Source organism: Phoca vitulina, unplaced genomic scaffold, assembly GCF_004348235.1.
Source record: "Phoca vitulina isolate PV1807 unplaced genomic scaffold, GSC_HSeal_1.0 scaffold9, whole genome shotgun sequence".
Taxonomy (NCBI): Eukaryota; Metazoa; Chordata; class Mammalia; order Carnivora; family Phocidae; genus Phoca; species Phoca vitulina.
This window is the reverse complement of record NW_022589712.1, coordinates 14,050,390-14,071,445: the sequence shown is the minus strand read 5'-3', so window position 1 is coordinate 14,071,445 and position 21,056 is coordinate 14,050,390.

The following is a 21,056-nucleotide window of genomic DNA, read 5'->3' as shown; positions in this document are numbered from 1 at the left end:
ATGAGGACAGTGCACAAGAAGGAAAACTCAAAATAAAACTCTGTATGATAATTTACTAATCTAAGGAAACAAAACCTTCCATATATTAAGACATAAATCCAGTTACAAATGCACTAATTAGGTCTATGTGAAGAGGCCTGAGAACTGAAAACGGCCAGCTTTTTACAAGATACACAAGCAGGAACGGTGCACCTAGCCCAGCAGTGGCCCTCAGAAACCAAAAGTGTTCTCTCCACTGTAGGCCACATACAAGAATCCATCCAGAAGTTAGTAATACTAACCCCCTTCTTCTTTCTCTACCTTACTAAACATTAAATGATTATTTCGTATCCATACTTTCCTTCATAGGAAGTATGGATTCAATACCATGAAGCTAGGAAACAAAATAAAACAAATGCAGTAGTTTTACTTAATTCAATGGTTAATATTATTCATAAGGGCAAATTTCATGTCCAAATCGTATTCTTTCTTATTTTAAAGCAATGGGAAATAGAGTGAGAATGCTGTCTTGGCATGGTATTTAGAAAGGATGAGATCTCAATAAGCTCACAAGATGACCAGATTCCTGTAGTCTTTTCAGACACATTTCTTTAATAGACGAAGACATTATTTTTAGGATATTGAAGTTAGTTGGAAAACTAAATGCTTTTATGTCTAAATTTAGAATAAACTCGTTTCTATGGAAGCAAACAACTAAAAAAAGTACCAGCATTTGGGGTGCTATTGTCAAATCCCAGTGGTGAAGCAAACTGAAAAACCTACTTATCCTATTTCTCTGCCCCATTGGCAGCCACCCCGTAGCTTCCCACTGGGCTAGGAATAGCCCACAGAGCTTGCAGAATCAACCTCAACCATCTGATCTTTCCCTCCTCTCCTCCTGCTTACCTGTTCCCTGCACACGCAGGCCTTCTGCCTCCCAGGAGTCTCCCGGGTTCAGACCCACTCTAGGGCCTTTGCATTTGCCATTCACCCTGCCTACAATGCTTTTCTCCTAGATTTTCCATGGCTGTTTCCCTGTTTCATCAAGTTCCAGTGCCAATGTTGCCACCTCCAAAGAGACATCCCTAACTCACCAGTCTGAAGTATAAACTCCCAACTTGGCTACTTTCTTTCCCATTGCTTTATTTTGTTCTCTTCATAACACTTCTTAATATCTGAAACTCTTAACATATTGGTTTCTTTACTGTCCATTCCTCCTCCTATAATATTAGATCTAAGTAACCAGGGATCTTGTATATTTTGTATATTAGATGCTGCTCAGGAAATACTTGTTGAATGAGTGAATGAATGAATGAGTGAATGAACATGATTCTCTCCTAAAAGGATAACATTTTAACTGTCCAGTTGAATTAATTGTAAGGAAGTTTTTTTTTTTTTCTAATACCTATTTCAAAATCCTCATCTTTTAGCTAGTGTTTTGGGTTTTTTTCCTATTCTGTTCTTATAGAAGATATCACATATTTGAATTTGTTTTCCTAGATTAAGTAACTTTAGTTTCTTTAGTCTCCTCTCTTGGGATTTATGCATTAATATTCTAACAATGTGGATGTCTGGTTCTCCCCTGAATCCTATTCAAGTTTTCTACTTTGCTTTAAAATTTAGAGGCTTAGAAAAGTAGTCATTATATGAATAATGTTCTGACCAGTGTTGAATGCATATGAATCATCATTTAATATACAAAAGGGGTAGACTGATGGCCAATAGCAATTTATTTCCTTCATCTTTTTCCAGTAAAAATTAGAATTTTATTACTACAGTACACATGCATGTCGAAACATTAAATTAAAGTTATATTCCTTATAGTTGTAATTTCCTATTTCCAGCATTTTTGAAAAGAAATAAGGATGACTTAATGTTTCCAGACTTTTAAAATGTAGCTAAATAACCTTTAAAAATGTGAGTAACCATAAACAAATGTTCTCTTCAGATCCTAATTGACAATTAATCCCCTTTTGTCCTTCCTTCTTTGTCATCAGTTTCAACAATATTACGTCCAATTTGTTGAGTGCTGTCTGACATCTGGGCTGCACAAATCCAATCAATGGCATTTAACATTATAGAATTGCTCATGGCATGCCAGACTCCACATCACCTTTGAAGCACAGTCTCTTAAAGAATCCAAAAGAGATTAAGGTCTTATTTCATGAATATGGTTAGAAAGTTGTTTACTCTGCAAGTAGAAAGAATATCATGTAGTAATGAGACCTCTGACATTAGTCATATTCTTTCTAATACTAAATAGATTGCCTAGAAAAGAGTGAAGGGTTTTCTGAGAATGATATTTCATTTGTCCCACTTTTTTTGCCAAAAATAAACATCTGTCCTGCCTTTTATCTTTTTTTGGAGTCTTTACTATGTAACACTTTTTAAGTGACCAGAATCTGAAGATTTATGGATATAAGATGTATAAGGCAGAGAGAGAAATCTTTCCATTATGCAAATAAATGACAGTCATTGATACACCTGATTATTATTATTTTTAAAAATTTTTATTGTTATGTTAATCCCCATACATTACATCATTAGTTTTTGATGTAGTGTTCCATGATTCATTGTTTGTGCATAACACCCAGTGCTCCATGCAGAACGTGCCCTCCTCAATACCCATCACCAGGCTAACCCCTCCTCCCATCCCCCTCCCCTCTAGAACCCTCAGTTTGTTTTTCAGAGTCCATCATCTGTCATGGTTCATCTCCCCCTCCGATTTCCCCCCTTCATTCTTCCCCTCCTGCTATCTTCTTCTTTTTTTTTTTTCTTAACATATATTGCATTATTTGTTTCAGAGGTACAGATCTGTGATTCAACAGTCTTGCACAATTCACAGCGTTCACCATAGCACATACCCTCCCCAATGTCTATCACCCAGCCACCCCCACCTTCCCCCCCCCCCCCACTCCCGCAACCCTCAGTTTGTTTCCTGAGATTAAGAATTCCTCATATCAGTGAGGTCATATGATACATGTCTTTCTCTGACTGACTTATTTCGCTCAGCATAACACCCTCCAGTTCCATCCACGTCATTGCAAATGGCGAGATCTCATTCCTTTTGATGGCTGCATAATATTCCATTGTATATATATACCACATCTTCTTTATCCATTCATCTGTCGATGGACTTCTTGGCTCTTTCCACAGTTTGGCTATTGTGGACATTGCTGCTATAAACATCGGGATGCACGTACCCCTTCGGATCCCTACATTTGTATCTTTGGGGTAAATACCCAGTAGTGTAATTGCTGGATTGTATGGTACCTCTATTTTCAACTTTTTGAGGAACCTCCATACTGTTTTCCAGAGTGGTTGCACCAGCTTGTATTCCCACCAACAGTGTAGGAGGGTTCCCCTTTCTCTGCATCCCCTCCAACATCTGTCGTTTCCTGACTTGTTAATTTTAGCCATTCTGACTACACCTGATTATTATTTGATGATATCTTACTGGTTTTTTTGCTCTTTTTCTTTGTTTACATGGAGGGTGTGGGTACATAGGATTTCTAAGCAGATTCAAATGAGAAAAGAGAATGGTTTCCAAACCCAGTCTTCCTGGTTCTATTTATTTGGAACACCTGCATGATCCACCTTGTTTGAACACAGCCATCAACATCAATAATCTGCCTCACTCCCTCTGTGTCTATCTAAACTATTTGCTTGGTTTTTCAGAGTCTTTCATAATTTGGCTTTAAAGTATCCAATGTAATTTTCCAATAAACTCACAATACATACTCTCCAGTAATGTGCTACACTCTAAGGTTGTAATTCCTATGAACATACTTCTTACTCCTTCTTTCTCCCCTGCTCTCATCCATACTCTTCCCTCTCTTGCCCAAAGAATGTCCCTTTCCCATCACAGTGCCCATCCTTCAAATTCCAGACCATGTTACATCTCTTCCCTGATCTGCATCCTTCTCACTCCCAGTAACCCAACATCCTCCACCCAGATCAAGTCTCTGTTAGGTTTCCTCTTCCTGGAATCTCAAATATAGTTGAGAATAGTTCAAAATTCAGCATTTAAATACATGTGTCCTATTTGTTATTTCATACATATTACTCATATCCCTCAAATTTATCTGTAAGTTCCTGAAAATCAAAACACCATGTCTTCAGCTTTTTCTCTCCCCACACAACACAGGATGGCTCTTGGAATGGAATGTGTAGAAGGGGGATTCCAAGCATCTCTCAAGTCCATTAGCACCATTCATAGAGTTGGTGGTAAATCAATGCATCTGTTGGTTATAAGTAAATTTTAAATTATTATCTTTTAAGTGGTGAAAAGAAGTGACAAACAATGGTGTGGACAGAAAGGAAACAGTACCTTGGACAAAGACATGGCAAAAATACAGAAGCCCAAAGTCGCAATTTTGGGGGCTTAATAATTTTTGAAAGCATTTTCAAGTATAATGCACTCTATTATTATCTGTTTAGAAAGATTTAGTGAACGGTATAAATCACCTCCACAAGCCTTTTATAAACCTTCAAGCCAATGGTGCATGGTTTATCTGGTCATCACAAGTGAAATGTTAGATGTTAGTCCTCACCAGAGGGACTAGCATCTCCTGAACACAGCCCAGTCAGTGCCTGTCACACGGTAATTGTCCAGTAAGTACTTACTGACTGAATTAATCAACTAATGAGTTTCTAAATATCTAAACTAGGAGCATTGGTACTGAATTGGTGCTGGCTACTTAGTCTTAATTTTCTTACTAAAATGTGCTAAAATTTTAAAACCTTAGCAACTGTGCAATTACAAAAATAACTATTTCAAGTTCCACTAATAAAAATTTTTAAATGTTCACATTTTAGAAGTGCTTGAAACTAAGCCAAAACAAACTTTCCATCAAAACAAAAAATAATTGAAGCTATTATTTAACAGCAGTCAATAACTAGAGCTTATGGTACTATTACTTCAGGATGGACATGTCAGTCCATAAACCTGGAAGGTGGAACAAATATTAAGAGATGTGTTCAAGGATAAAATGTTAAACTGAAAGTTATATGGGCCAAGTGCTATGAATGAAGGTAATAGCAGCTGATAAGTATAAGCTTGTATTATAATTGCTATTGCAGGGGCACCTGGGTGGCACAGTTGGCTAAGCCTCCAACTCTTGGTTTCAGGTCAGGTCATGATCTCAGGGTGGTGAGATTGAGCCCCGAGATGAGCCCTGCATCAGGCTCCGTGCTCAGCACGGAGTCTGCTTGAGACTCTCTCTCCCTCTCTGTCTGCCCCTTCCCCCTAAGATAAATAAATAAATCTTTAAAATAAATCATTGCTATTGCAGCCACCACCATCATTGATACCATTATCATCATTGTTATCATCCACAGTGTCTATCTAAGTGGTGGGGGACAGACCACTGACAGAGAGCCAAGGCATTGGGAAGTTTTGGCAGGATAGGTGAGGTTCAGGGTCCAATCCTTCAAGTACAAGCCAGGAAATCACTTCAAGGGGACTCATAGTACCAAGGACAGAGCAAGAGCCACAGCAAGGCGTACTTGAGCCAGAGTCTCCAGGGTCCTCAATGTCCAGCATGAGGGTCACTCCTGTAACACATGACAAGATTGATCCTGTAGGAAGAAGAGAATGCGGGCATGGAGTTGGAGGTTAAATGGGCTCAGTGGCTAAAGATTTTAGGACTGTGAAGAATGGCAGGCTGGGCAGGCCATGGCAATAAGCAAAGTTATGCAGTTGAGTTTAAGATTTTTAAATTATAAACCTCTAGATTCAGAATATATAGTCTACAGATTCCATGAAGGCAGATACCACATTTTGTTCACTGTGTCTCCCATGCCTAGAACAATGCTAGGTACAGAGAAGATATTAAATAAATATTTGTTGGGGCGCCTGGGTGGCTTAGTTGTTAAGTGTCTGCCTTCAGCTCAGGTCATGATCCCAGGGTCCTGGGATCGAGCCCCACATTGGGCTCCCTGCTCCGCGGGAAGCCTGCTTCTCCCTCTCCCACTCCCCCTGCTTGTGTTCCTGCTCTCGCTACCTCTCTCTCTGTCAAATAAATAAATAAAATCTTTAAAAATAAATAAATAAATATTTGTTAAAGGAGTAAAAAATCATCAACTGTCAATAATCACTGATTAATCCAACTATAGTTTTCTTTGTTCTCATTGTGCATTGGGTGTCAAAAAAAGCGTTAAGTCTAGTATATGGTTACTGGTCACATACCACTACTTGTTTCTCTGAGGTGAGGCCTATTCTAACATCTCAAGTGAAAAATAAAAAGCTAAATCCAACTTTTTTTAAAAAGATTTATTTATTTATTTATTTGAGAGAGAGAAAGAGAGAGAGCAGGAGCAGGGGGAAGGGCAGATGGAGAGGGAGAGAATCCTCAAGCAGACTCTCCACTGAGCCAAAATTAAGAGTTGGATGCTTAACCAACTGAGCCACCCAGGCGCACCTGCTAAATCCAACTTCTAATTATCCTAGAGACATATGTTCTTGGCATCTTTTCTTCTTGGAAGAGAAAAAAAAAATTTGGGGGGGTGTGTTCTTTTGGTTTCTTTTTATTCTCATTTTTACAAAATAAAAAATCTAATCTACTCTACATAAAGCAGTCAGTGCAATGTACCAAAAGAAAAATCTGACCTCACCATTTTTCTGTTTAAACCCTTCTTGTTAAAAGTCACCATTGGCATTTGAATGTATTCCTTATGGCAGGTTACCAGAACTGCCAGGAACTTGAGAATGAGCACCCAGCCTTACCCCCCACCACTCTTTCAGTTCCTCTTACGATCATGCTCTTTCTTTCCTCTGACCTTTGAACATACTCTGACTGTCTAGAAAATATTTCCTCTCTTTTCTATCTACTTAGCTCCAATACACTCTTCAATCTCAACAGAAGGGAAGGCTTTCCTGATTCTCCCCTACGCTAGGTTAGGTCTCCGTCTTAGTCCGTTATGACTGCTATAACAAAAATACCGTAGACTGGGTGGCTTATAAACAAGAGAAATTGATTTCTCACATTTCTGGAGGTTGGAAGGTCCAAGATCAAGGAGCTGGCGGATTTGGAGTCTTGTGAGAGCCTGCTTCCTGGTCCACAGATGCCCCCTTCTCACTGTGCTGTGTCTCACATGGTGGAAGGGCGAGGGAGCTCCCTGGGGCCTCTTTTATAAGGGCACTAAACCTATTCACAAGGGCTCTGCCCTCCTGACCTAATCACTTCGCAAAGGCCCCATCTCCAAATATCATCACATTGAGGATTGGATTCCAATATATGAGTTAGGAGACACAAATATTCAGTCAATTGTCGTCTCCCTGATGTATCTACTCATGGTCAGGTATGGTGGGGATAAGGATCTATAAAATCCATCACACTTGATTATAATTGTTTAATTCTGTTTTCCCCACCAGACTTGATCCTGTAGGTGCCCAAAGAGCAAAGCGCCTTTCTGACATCTTCTTAGATGAGTCCTCTGTGCCTAACAGAATCTGGCACCCTGTATAAAAATAAACCCCAGCGTGAATGAATGAGTGATGTGTGACATCACCGGGGCTGCCTTTTTCCAACCTCTATTCTGCCCCCTTTTCCCACAGCCCTCTGTATTTTGAAGCCAAATATTTTTGTAAAGTCAATTTACATCAAGTTTATAATCTTTCTGGTAACCATCTAACCAGCACACTCTGGTGCTTATAAATGAGAGCTTTTTATGGCCTTTATCTTTCAAACTCATTTTAGCATTCTAAGAACATTTTACAACAGAAATAGGTAGTCACTTTTAACAATTAGAAACGTGTACTTAAAATTCAGGAAGGAAAAAAGATCATATTTTGGCAGATTATTAGATGTTTCTATCTGTTTTACATAATGTCTGTGGATAATATTTGGTCCATCTATTTATTTATTATTTTCCAATTCTGACTTTTGTGATTAATTATATGATCTTAGTGAACATTTAAAAATAATAAATGGAAGTATTTAATTAATGCGTTTTGATATTACATTATGATAAGAGAAAGGCTCATTAAGAGTATTTTAGGATTTTAAAATAATTTTATTTTTCTTTTGACTTTAATGATAACTAAGGTCTGAATTATTCAAAGTTATATTATCTCATAGTAATATGCACAGATCTCATTCACGCTTGCATTATTCAATCTGCCTGAATAAACCTGTCACTTTTAATAATATGCTTAATATTTCAGCATCATCAATTATTTCCACCTGGTAGTCTTTTGCCCTGTAAAAGTTATTAAATCAATGGAGTCTCACAGCAAAAGATTATACTAAACACATTTCAAATGACTTTAAAGAACAACTGGTAAAGCACTTAAAAATATAATATAGACTTGTTATAAAATGGGAACTACAGAAAAAATGAAAAATAGATGTATTCATCATCTCCTAAATTGACACATAGTGCTTATGTGTAAATATGCGAAAGAGAATTATCAGTATGGAAACCAATTACATGATGCTAAATCACATTTTAAAACATCATTTTATCTGTCTGACATGTCTATTTCTCTTAAAATCTTGTTAAAAACTATCATAAAAATTTTTGAAGTACGTTATAAAGTATTTTGCAAAAGCAATAAAAAAATAACTCTGTCTGCACCCTGTCTTTGATGAAAGGTTGATTATCCTAAATATAATTGTTGTCTGGGAGTAGATACATTATCATTTTCTTCCTATGACTCACTTCTACATCATATATAGCCTGAGGTTTTTTTTTTTCTTTCTCATTTTGCATCTGACATGGCAATCATAGCCCCAGGAGAGGAGAGCAAAGAAACCAGCAGTCTCTGAAAGGTCAGGCTTAGTCACAGATAAAGGAGATAGACATCTGTGGGGTACGATTTCAGAGGCATCAAGCAAGGTTCATTTTCCTAAAATATCTTCCCATCAATACCAAAATTTATTCCACAAGATATATTACTTTACTTCACTTAGGGAAAAGGCCAAAAATAGGGATTCTTCAAAGACATGACACTTTGACTTAAATTTAGAGTGATGTTTACTGTCAAAGTAAACTCCTCTAGATAGACACAGATAGCTTTGTATATGAAAGGGCAGAGAGGAGAGGGAGCAAGATACAAAGATCCTGAATACCCAAAATGGATAGAGTTGGTGGGAGGGTATCAAAACTAAGGGTCCTGTGATGGGAGACAGATACACCTGGGCTTAGGTTACCTAGCCTCTGTGAGTCTCGTGAGAAACATTTTTAAAATGAGAGTCAAAAAAGTGCCAGTTTTGGGGGGGCTTCTTGGAGGAGAAAAGGGGTTACATGGTTCAAATGAGTCCACGCCATGTAAAAGCTTAGCTTAGTGCCTAACACATAGAAGGCACTCAATTATGTTAGTTGCCATAATTATTCTCATTTCTGAGAGTAGAATAGAAAAATTCTCATGGCAGATACATCAGGTATACATGGCTGTACACCTGGGAAAATCATGACGGAAGGTTAACCAGATTAGAGTCCATTAATGATTGCATCCTGTCAGAAACGCTGGTCCTCCGATGAGTGTTCAACGAGTTGTGCACTTACTGCGGCCAGTGTTCACAGATCCACTCCACATCTAGTCTGTGGAGAAGGCAAAACACATTTTGCTCTGACTTTTTATATAAACCTGAAGAAAGTTTTATTCTCAGAGCAATTCAATTCACTGAAAGTTATGTTTGACACCTGCTAGAGACTGCCAGGCAGAATATGCTAGATTTAAATAAGTGGTGCTCTCATTAATGAGTCCACAGGAATAAAGCTTCTAATTAAATAAATCATATATTATGGTTAGGGTTGGGGGATAAATCCTCACATAACATACGTAAACAGGATACTGAAAAACAGAAAAATAATCTACTCTTAGAGATGACAGTACATGTGTAACTAATGTGACAGAAGCCCCCTCAGAGAGCCAAAGGAAGGGAATTACCATGAGGCAAACTGTGATATATAATGCCAATTAGCTCAGGAAGAAGGCTGCATGAATTATAGGAAAATGTCCAAACAATAAGAATTAGACCATTAGGTATTTTGAGCCATGTCCATGGAAAAGGCACCCTACTTTGCAACAGTGGAGAAGCATGAATCATGCCCTCACAGCTGAATACCAAACTTACAATAACCGTAAGCCCCACCTCTTTTTTTAACCAAGCTCTATGCTCAACGAGGGGCTTGAACTCACAACCCTAAGATCAAGAGTCACACACTCTACCAACTGAGCCAGCCAGATGCTCCCACCAGCACACTTTTGATAATAATTTGGTTTCTCTATAAGGTTTTCCTACCTAGGAGAAATGTACTGGTTAAGGAAAAAGAGTATTTAAATCAGATGACAGTTTATTTTTTAAGTGAAGTGAAAATATTCATACCCAACTCACCTCAAGGAAACAGATAATATGTGAAAGGAAAGCAAACCACAATTTGTCTTTAGTTGTATTTTGATTCCCCAAAACCAGACATCTATTAAGTTAACAAGACCACATGGAAAGTACATGATGGCTCTATCAGGAAGCCCACATACTTGAAACCAAAACAGACAGAAAAGTCTGTTCTCTCACTCCCTTCTCCAGCCTAAATTCCAAACCCAGGTCTTGAAATTACCACTTTCCTACACTAAATAAACAAACAGGAGGAAAAGAATAAGAGGAAGTTACTGCTGAGAAAGAACTGTAATTTATATAGAATTTTTGGTTAACTTTAAGGTAAACTAGATTATGGTATTCACTTGGATAATCAATTTTTTGTTCTCTTCCTCTTGGGTACAATTTAATTGAATCATATGATACAGTGGATTATGGTAATATCTGAAGTATTGTTTTTTTGCTTCTTGGATATCAGACTCCCCAGGCAGACATTTCACAGTTTTCCTCATCCTTAGCCCTTCCTGACTTGCTAGAGGGCAGGCCCCTTCTTCCTGTGTCCTCCTGGACTTACTCAAAATTAAGGGGAGACATCTTTAGGAATAGTATCCCAGGGACTTACTTACAGGAGGAGTCTTTCTAAAAAATTGTCATTAGAACTATGTATTTTAACTATCTTGGAACTATATATTAGAACTAATATTAGTAATATACATATGCACAAGATTTCTGTTTACAGCATTTCATACTTATTAGTAGCACTTCCCACCTTTTCTTGAGGTGACATATATTTTTAAAACTATTCTATAAGCCTTATTTAAACATCAAGAGATTCTCAACTACTGAGGTTTTCTTTTTTACCCCAAAGAATGTAGTAAACAAAGAACTGGTCCATTTGTGAGGATTGAAGAAATGCACTTTTAAAATCACAATATCTGGATTCTATCCCTGCACATACAGAATTTTCCAGTGTTTGAATATAACTAAATATCAAGATAAGGCAACTTTCATATTGGGAACAAACACATTTTATCCTTTGAGATTTTCAAAGGGCTTCAGGGCATCATGAATACCTGGACATTCATGATTTGATTCCAGTATTATATACTGGTTCCAGAAGAGGCTATTGAGAGGTTGAAAAGCTCACCAGAGACTTGGGCAAACTTAAAGAGGTAAGGGTCTGTAGTTGGTGTTCAGGGTCTGCCAAAGAAGTTTAGGACTCATAGAGTCAGGAGACCTATATCCTAGGCATAAAGATAAACAAGAAATACACTGGAATTAGGAGAAATTAACACCCTGCTTCTAATCCTGTCAATCACTACGTGATAAAAATAGAAACAATTGACAATAAAAGAGACTCACAAGAAATATAGATGACTTATAAAATTGGATTACATACTAGTCCTCGAAGCAAATCTCAAAAAATCAATCTCATGTATGGACCTTCTCACTGTATTTTCTATGTAAAATAAAGTTAAAAGTCAAGAGCAAAAAGGTAGACTCAAAATTCTATTCATTTAGAAATGTTAATATATTTATTTGTAAATAACTTGTGGGGTCTAAAAATAAATAGTATTGGGAATAATAAAACATTGAGAATGAAACAAGAGTGAAAATAATACATATTAAAACTTTTGGCCTACTGCAGATATGGTATCGAGAAGGAAATATATTGCCCTCATTGTATACGTTAATAAAAGCAAGATTGAAATTTATTTATTTATTTCACTCAAGCATATAGAATCAGAACAGTGGCAGAGATGCAAAAACATAAAAGGAAGGAAACTGCAAGGACAAGAGCATAAATTAAGATAGAAATCAAAGGAAAATCACCCCAAAAGTTAAACACTGATTATTTGAAATTGGTGATTAAAAATTTTTTTTCAACAGGATTCATAAAGACAAAGGGAATTCTCAAATAAATTATATCAGGACTGAAAAAGAAAAAAAGAACTGTAGATAAAGCTTAAAAGAATTAGAAGAGCACATCATTACTCCCTTTATGACAATGAATTTTAAACCAAATGAAATACATATTAATAAAAATTGGTTCAAAAAAAGTAAATTAGAACAAATATATAAGCACTACTGAAACCAAATCTGAGCTCAAATATCTATCTGGCAGGACTCTGATGGCAGGAATGGCAAACTAGTAATTCAAATATTCTTGCCCACTGAAAACCACTAAAAAAAGTTGCAGAAGATATTTTTTAACCCGTTTAAAGAAATAACAAGGCAGGGTTGTCCCATTAGACTTCATTTACAAAAAGTAAGTTCAGAGGTAAAATTATTAAGGATTTCAAGAGACTGAAAACAGAGCATTAAGACATTCTGGACCTCCTGAGTGTTGAGCCCTACATGATCACACAGATCAACACCCATGAAGCTGGCCTCCACTACAGAGTCCCTCCCAAGGCTATCCTTGAGGATGGGACCACTTTCATCCTAAGGTTTTTTGTTCCTTGGGAGAATATAGCACATAATCTGATTTGCTTTTTATAAATATCACTTTTATACTTGGTAGAAATTTGATGGAAGTGGAAGCAGGGAGACCAGTTAAGAAGCTCTTGAAGTGGTCTTACCATTAGTGAAAATTTTCATTCTACTCTGCCATTGATTCCAATATCTCGAAAAATTTGTCACTAGAAATCCCTTGAGAATGCTTTGATTGTCAGTCCTCGGAGATCAAATTCCCATGGAATATACTTCACTGGCAAAAATAACATCAAAGTATGCCTTTCCTTTTATTCCATTTTCCTTTTTCTTGCAGATATTGAATAGTAAGATCAGGCCCCTGACTATGAATTCCATAATACACTGAAACCATTTTCAACTAAAATAAAACAGGAATAGGTTAAACATTTATATAACAGAGATTTTACTTCATAAATATTTTCCATTGCTATTGAGGCAATTCTTCAATTCGACTACATCTCCAAACAGCTTCGATAATCACTACAACACTGCCAAAGATCCGTTTTAGTTTCTATGGACTCAGTATCTATAATAGTATACAAGAGGGAGAGAGAAAGAGCAAGAGGGCACAGCTGTCTTCATAAACAAGTACAGAACTACTTTCTGCAGAATAAAGCCCCTGCTATAAGGAAGTAAATATAAAATAGAAAGTTAAAGCCAGTATTTTTCAGGTGAATACAGATATCACTCTGTTTCTTTCCCTTTTCTTTTGGTAGAAAGGAAAGAGTCCTCAAGCAAACAACGACCTAACTAATGCTGGTGTTTTATTCAACTGGATTTTGAAGGAAGGACAGAACACCAGAGATGTAAGATCTATGATTCTGTGCAAATTCATAGAGATTGAAAGGGAAAGAAACACTACCATTTGGGTTTTGAATTCATGGTAATTTCAGAGATAATCTAATCAAAACATTCTATATTACAGATGAGTTCAAGTCACAGAGGTACAAGTGACTTACCCAAGGATAGTAATCAAGCCCATTTCTTAAAAAGAAAGACTTCAATTTTGCATATGCGAAATACAGGTGTAGATGATTTAATGAAATAATTTTTTTTAACATTTATTTATTTCTATTTTAGAGAGAGAGAGAGAGAGAGAGAGCAAGTAGGGGGAGGGACAGAAAGAGAGGGAGAGAGAAAAATCTCAAGCAGACTCTGCACTGAGCATGGAGCCCGATGCAGGGCTCGATCCCAGGACCCTGAGATCATGACCTGAGCCGAAATGAAGAGTCGGGTGCTTAACTGACTGAGCCACCCAGGTGCCCCTAATGAAAGAATTTGTTAACCAGGCTTTATTCCTATTCCTAGTTTATTAACAATTCTTAATAGTACTGGACTATACAGATGGTTAAATATTAAAAAGGAAAAAAAATCTACTAAAGTATTTCAGGGCGGTTACTGTGTTATAATTTTTTTAAGGATTTACAAAGACAAAAATCTCTGTTTTTACTATAACAATTATTGGGCCTACAAACTTTTGAAAAGATCTAAGATGATATTACAAATTTTATAAAAACTGTCCACATTTAGTGGTGCTACATATAAAATACATTACATATATTAAATATCACTAAAGTGATATCTATAGATGTATACATGTATAATATATATAATATGTGCATAGGTGTATTATATAGTATACTAGGCAGAGATGATTTTATATGTTTACATATAGCTGAAATCTATATATATCACTGCAGATTTGCCTTTTCATAGGCAGAGAAGTTTTATAATCTACCATGAGATATCTGTTACAAAGAATGACCGTTCCATGAATTTAAGCTTGGCTATCCATCTCTACCTTGGATTTAAGAAACACATTTTGATGATTCATCCATAGTGAAGAGTAATATTGACAATAAAGTGACTTCAGGCTACATAAACCCATAAATAAAGGGAAATCAAACCTTTCATACAGGTAATCCACATATGAAATCATTTTGTAAAATTGGAGTAACCTATCCTAAATTGGTATGAAGGGTACAAGTTCTAAAAAAGGAAAAATAAATGTTTGTAGTTTCCATTTTTTGACACATTCACACGGAGTTCTCCCTCCTCGCCTCAAAAAATATTTCGGAGTTTTATAGTGCCTGGCATAAATTTTCTTCCAGTTCCTTGTTTTTTGAAACATACTCAATAAAATGTGATTAATTGATTAGTTAATGGGAATCAATCATTTATTTTCCACAATTAACCATATTGGCAAGAGCAGCACTTCTCAAAACTTCATGTGCATATAAATCACCTGGGGGTCTTATTAAACTATTGATTCTGATTCAGTAGTTCTGAGCAAAGACTTCACATTTCTAACCAGTGTCTGGGTCCTGCCAGCCAGCAGACCACATGGTATACCGAGGGACTAGAATACTTAGCCATAGTTATTTGTTTCTGTTTCCTCTCTCACACAGGCACTCAACAAACACAGACTGAGCATGAACTGTGAACCAGTCACTGTGCCCTCCAACAAGTAAATTTAAGTGTAAATTCAGCATTTGCAAATTTATTGCAGCATTGTTAACGATAGCCAAGGCATGGAAGCAACCAAAGTGTTCATCAATGAATATATTTCTTTATAAAGAAATATAAAGAATATAAAGAGAAATATAAAGAAATTATATATATATAATGGGATATATATAAAAAACAGAATGTTATTCAACCATAAAAAAAAAAAAGTCTTGCCACATGGGTGAAACTTGAGGGCATTGTTCTAAGCCAGGGAGAGAAAGACAAATATTGTGTGATCTCACTATGTGGAATCTAAACAAAACAAAACAAAACAAAAAACAAACAAAAAACAAAAACAAGAAACAAGCTCATAGATATGGAGAATAGATTGTGTCGCCAGAGATGGAGGGTAGGGGGTGGGCAAAATAGGTGAAATGGGTCAAAAAAGTACAAACTCCCAGTTATAAAAAAATAAGTCATGGGGATTTAATGTACAGCATGGTAACTCTAGTAAACAATACTGTGTTGTATATTTAAAAGTTGCTAAGAAGAAAAGCAAATTCAAGGGTATATTAAAAAGATAATTACTATAATAAAAAAATAAAAGTTGCTAAGAGGGTAAATCTTAAAAGTTCTCATACAAGAAAAGAAAATTGTAACCGTGTGGTGATGGATGTTACTGCGGTGATCATTTTGCAATATATACAAATATCGAATCATGTTGTATACCTGAAACTAATATAATGTCATAGGTCAATTATATCTCAATAAAAATAAACTAAAAATTTTTAAATAAATTTAAGTGTAAGTGGGCTTTTGAAGTTCTTTTTCCTCTATGTTGTACTTATTTCATTTCAGTTATGGAAACTCAGTTGCAAAATGGCTTAGGGAAAATGTGAGTTAGGAGTATTTGCTAGACTTGCTTGAGAATAAGTAATTCATCATTAAGTTGACTAAGCACCATTTAAATTCTGGAGGAAACAATCCTCATAAAGTATTACTAAAAGGAATGTCTTCCATTCTCCCTGCGAACAGTGTGAAAACACAGCCTGGCAGTTCAGTCAACCAAAGTTCATTTTCCTCAACCCTTGAACCCTCCCAACTTTTCTTAAAGTAAGAAAACCCTATGGAAAGAGGACAGGCTTTGGGGAGAACTTGGGTTTATATACAACATATTCCACTTACTTGTGTGATCCTAGGAGATGTACACCAACTCCCTGAACCTTGTTTATCTGTGAACATGGGTTAATAAAAATAGCTTACATTCATTTAAAACATACCTGTTGAACAATTCCAATGTGCAGGCACTGTTCTGGCCCTTGGGATGGATCTGTGAACACATAAGCATAGACTTCACCCTCATATGTCTGTTGCGTGGTAATAATGCATATAACTAGGGCCTGGCACATACCCAACACTCAAAAATGGCAGTAATTAGCTTTATTTAGTAGTTATCAACTCTTCAATGCTCTCCAGGTAATTCCTAGATAAGTAGAAGTGCCATTTTCATACACTTTCAGAGAGCTCTCACTTACAGTACTTAACCATGAGCCAGGCAGGGTTCTAAGCGCTCTAGGCAGGTGTCTATACTCCTGTAATCCTCACCAAAGCCTGAGGCAGGTTATTATTCTCCATTTACAAGGATGAGAACCCTGGTGTTTAGAGAGGAAATGGAGGCATTTCCCAGGCCTTGGAACTGCTAAATAGAGCTGGGATCTGAACTCAGAGAGTTTGGCTCCAGAGACCCTACTTTTCACCACAACACCTTAGGGTAATGAAATTAGAACCATTTTAAACAAATTCAAAAAGTCTGACTTCGTGATTGGAAGCATCCGCGCCAAACAGTGTATTAGATAGGTTTATTATGCCCTCTGGTGGAAAACCAAAGAAAAGGAGCATTACATGCAGCAGGAACAGAAAGCTGCAGGTTGACTGACAGACATTCTTGGCTCTTGGAAAGTTTATAGACTCATGAAAGTGGCAGGAAATCTTCCAGGAACAAGACATAAGAATGCTGAGTAAGACGCTAAACAGTGAACATGATGCAGGTCCCTCGCATACTGGCTACACACAGCAAAGTCTCCAGAGGGACAACGGTACCAAAAAATTGTAAGACAAAATTTCAAGCCATAAATAGCAGCCTTAGAAGTTTTACTAGAAATAATTTCAGTTAAACAAGTATTTGTCAACATGTCACAAAGCATGAGCATGATGCTATGACAACATCTTGTCAGGAATGACTTGCTAATGAGCATTGTGGCATTTCCTTCTTCGTAGCGCTAGAATTTTCAGGATTCATGAATTCTTGGGTCATGCTCTCCTAAGGTGCTTGTAGGCTTCCTCTGCACCCTGTACCCTGCATCCCCCCAGCAAAGGCAGATGCAGAATAAGACATTATTTGTTTATCAGGCTATACGCTCAAGTGGTTAAAGCCTATAGGCCTTAAATGTAAGCCAACTGGTGCAATATGACCACTGCATGGCATTTTATATGCAGTCAGATACTGATGCTTTTCCTGTGCTCAAGCAGCAGAGGAGGCTGGTAAGTGTTGCCCTTTTATTCTTCTCTTCTCTCTTTCCCTCAGTCCCAGCAGTGATAAGCACCCTGTTCCCTGGAGGCCAGGAGGTGCTCAGAAAGACTATTAATTCCTAGTGTTCCCTGGAATGGTGAGAAATTACTGCCCGCAACCATGCTCTCTGCTCCTTTTGGGTCTCTCAGAAAGATGGTGATGGCATTAAATGAGTAATTGGGCATCCTTTTTTTTTTTTTTTTTTTTTTTTTTTTTTTTTGAGAGAGAGAGATATGCAGGGCTCAATTTCATGACCCTGAGATCATGACCCGAGCCGAAATCAAAAGTTGGGCGCCCAACCAACTGAGCCATCCAGGCACCCCTAGTGCGTCCATATTCTGAGAATCTGGGACTTCATGTGAAAATAATTTATCTAGAGAGAAAGAACATGATCTAATATGCTCTAAAGCTAGAAAATTGATCCTTCAGTAGGCTGACCCAGGGGCGTTACTCTTATCTACCCTTTTATCTACTCATAATCCATTAACCTCTCTTTTAGAGTGTTTTTAACTCCTCCTCTGGAAAGAAAAAATTTGTCCTTAAAAATACTCAAAATTTTTTTAAAAAGTAAGTTTACTTTTAAAAAACTTAGTGGTAGTCCTTAAAAATAAATGTGTCCTGAAGTTAGGTCAACAATGCATGTGCTTCTTCGGGTTGTCATAGTCTCTAATATCACTTCGTACTCTCCTCTTCTGCCACCTTGTTCTGAAGACTTTAAAAACAACTTCCAGTGGATTTTTCCTAAGTCTTGGCGTGAAATAGATACCACTTTTTCCTATTGTGCGAAGAAAATGGGTGACAAGAATTTCTTTCCTTCACAGTAGTGAAGGGACTTCTGAGGCCGTCTGCATTCTCACCTGGAATTCACACAGTGATTTGCTAGTGTAACTCTCCTACAGAGCTTACCATTGCTCCAGAAACCATACAAGCTCCTTGACCAGTTCTTTTCTGAATTAATCACAGGGCATAGTAAAATATTTGCACATTTGGAAAAAACAGGGGAAGGGGAGGGAACAAGAAAAAAGGTGATTCTTATCACTGCCCAAGATTTTTTCAATATTTCCTTTGTTCTGATCCTCTCATTAGAATTTTCCTTCCATTCTCTTACTATATTTTGCTTACTCTGTATTTTATTTTGTTGCAATTATAGCGAATTTGGTATTTTTTTCCTCTTTCTCCTTACCCCCTAGACTTTTTCAACTGGACTTCGTATCAGATCCACAGAATATGAATTATTTGAGTGATTATTTTCTTAATTACTACAAGGAAGATTCATAACTAGTGCTAGTCTAAATGCCCAAGAGAAATGTTAATTTATTATATATAATAGATGCCTTATGTCATTAAAACTCAATTCTCTCAATTCTCTCCCGGAACCCTGGTTGAGAAAGACTGCACTTGACATCACCCAGCATACTGCCTTGCACAGAGAAGGTACTCAAGAAATGCTTTTTAATAAACAGATAAATAAATAATGGTAAACTTCTGTAAGCTTTGAAGTCATACAAACATTTATTCAATCTATGCATTAACAAAATTATTTTCTAGTAATAAGGTGACTTTCTCTACTTACCTACTAAGGACAAAAACAGCTAAATTCTTAAGAGTAAAAAATATAGGTGATGGAAAACTTAACATGAGATTATTCTCACCTTATCAAAATTATAGACTTATTTAGGAAGCACCTTGTTTATTTAGACTATCAAAAACATCCAGATATTTGTGAGCATTAATATTTTGGCCAAAATAAAAAAAATACAAGAGCTACATTTATTTATTATGGACCGGATATTGCATTAAGTCTTTACCTATCTTCCCTAATGTAATCATTGTTAATATCAGGTAGTCATTATTACCTTCTCTATAAAAATGAAAACTAAAGTTCGTAGACATTAAAAACTTGCCCAACGTTAATAGTACATGGAAAGTCAGAATTCCAAAACAAAAATGTCTGTTACTGTTCTTTCCATTTTGGGACACAGATATCCTCCAGGTGCTTTGGACAAATAAAAGTTCAGGTTTATCTAATATATGACAATGTGGCCTCTTCTGTTTATGGGTGGAGTTCTTGTCTGCATATTGGCAACATACAAGAGCTATATTAACAAAATGCAATGGATGTTTAACCATCAGTGCTTAAAAGAAAGAAGGGGATGGTTCCTTCCTCTTCACTTTTACCTGAATGACAGTAACTTCTTTTCACTGTCTATTCTATAATCCTTTTGAATCCAAATGACAAGTTACAGCTGGACTCTTGTACTCTTCATTCTCATCTATGTCCAATATGTAAAAGGATGCTGGACCAAAAAATAAACCCTAGTAACAAAAACAAAAAGGGCATTGGCAAAATAGTATTTTACAAACCTCCAACTGTAGGTTCTTTCAAAGCTCAGGAAGAAAGGAAAAGCTTCTTCTTGAGGAAAGTGAGCAGAGAAGCTTTTTGAAAAGGGTCACAGCAGGTTCTACGGGGGATGTGGAGGCAAAGCCCAAGTTCTTAAAAATAGAAGAAGAAGTCAGCTTGAATCCATATAGTTGTTCCTGCCTTCATCCATTCCACAAATATGTATTAAGCATTTCCTGGGTGATGGGAATACAAAGACCTGATAACAGCAGTTACCTGTCAATCTGGGAGTAAGCATGGGGCAAAGGTCAGATGAGGAGCAACTTATTGCAAAACTGTAAGTAGTAGGAGTTCCGAAAAAAATTATCCAAAATTATCCAAGTTGATTTAGACCTCTATTCTTTCAAATTCTAGCAATGCCCTCTCATCTCCATACCTAGAACTTGACTTATTTCAGGTACTATACTGTGACCTGTTTAGGTTATGGGGCCCGAAAAGACTCCTCTGATACTTATTTGTTATGTGATCGTAGACCAACACTGTCCAATCGAAATGTAATGAGAGCCACATATGTAATTTAAAATTTTCTAGATGCCACACTAGAAATTTTCATAGAACTTTTATTTAATCCATTATATCCAATATATCATTATTTCAACAAGTAGTCAAAATAAAAATTGTTAGCGATTTTGCTTCTCCTCATACCAAGTCTTCACTATCTGGTGCACATTTTACATTTACAGTAAATCTCCATTTGGATTTAGATAAGCCACATTTCAAATGTTCAGTAGCCACATGTTGCTACTGCACTAAACAGTACAGATCTAGACTTTAATATCAACAATGGGTAAGAATGTTGAAGATAAGCAAGACCTGTTCTTGATACTCGAGACCAAAAAGTAAATAGTTTATATCTACC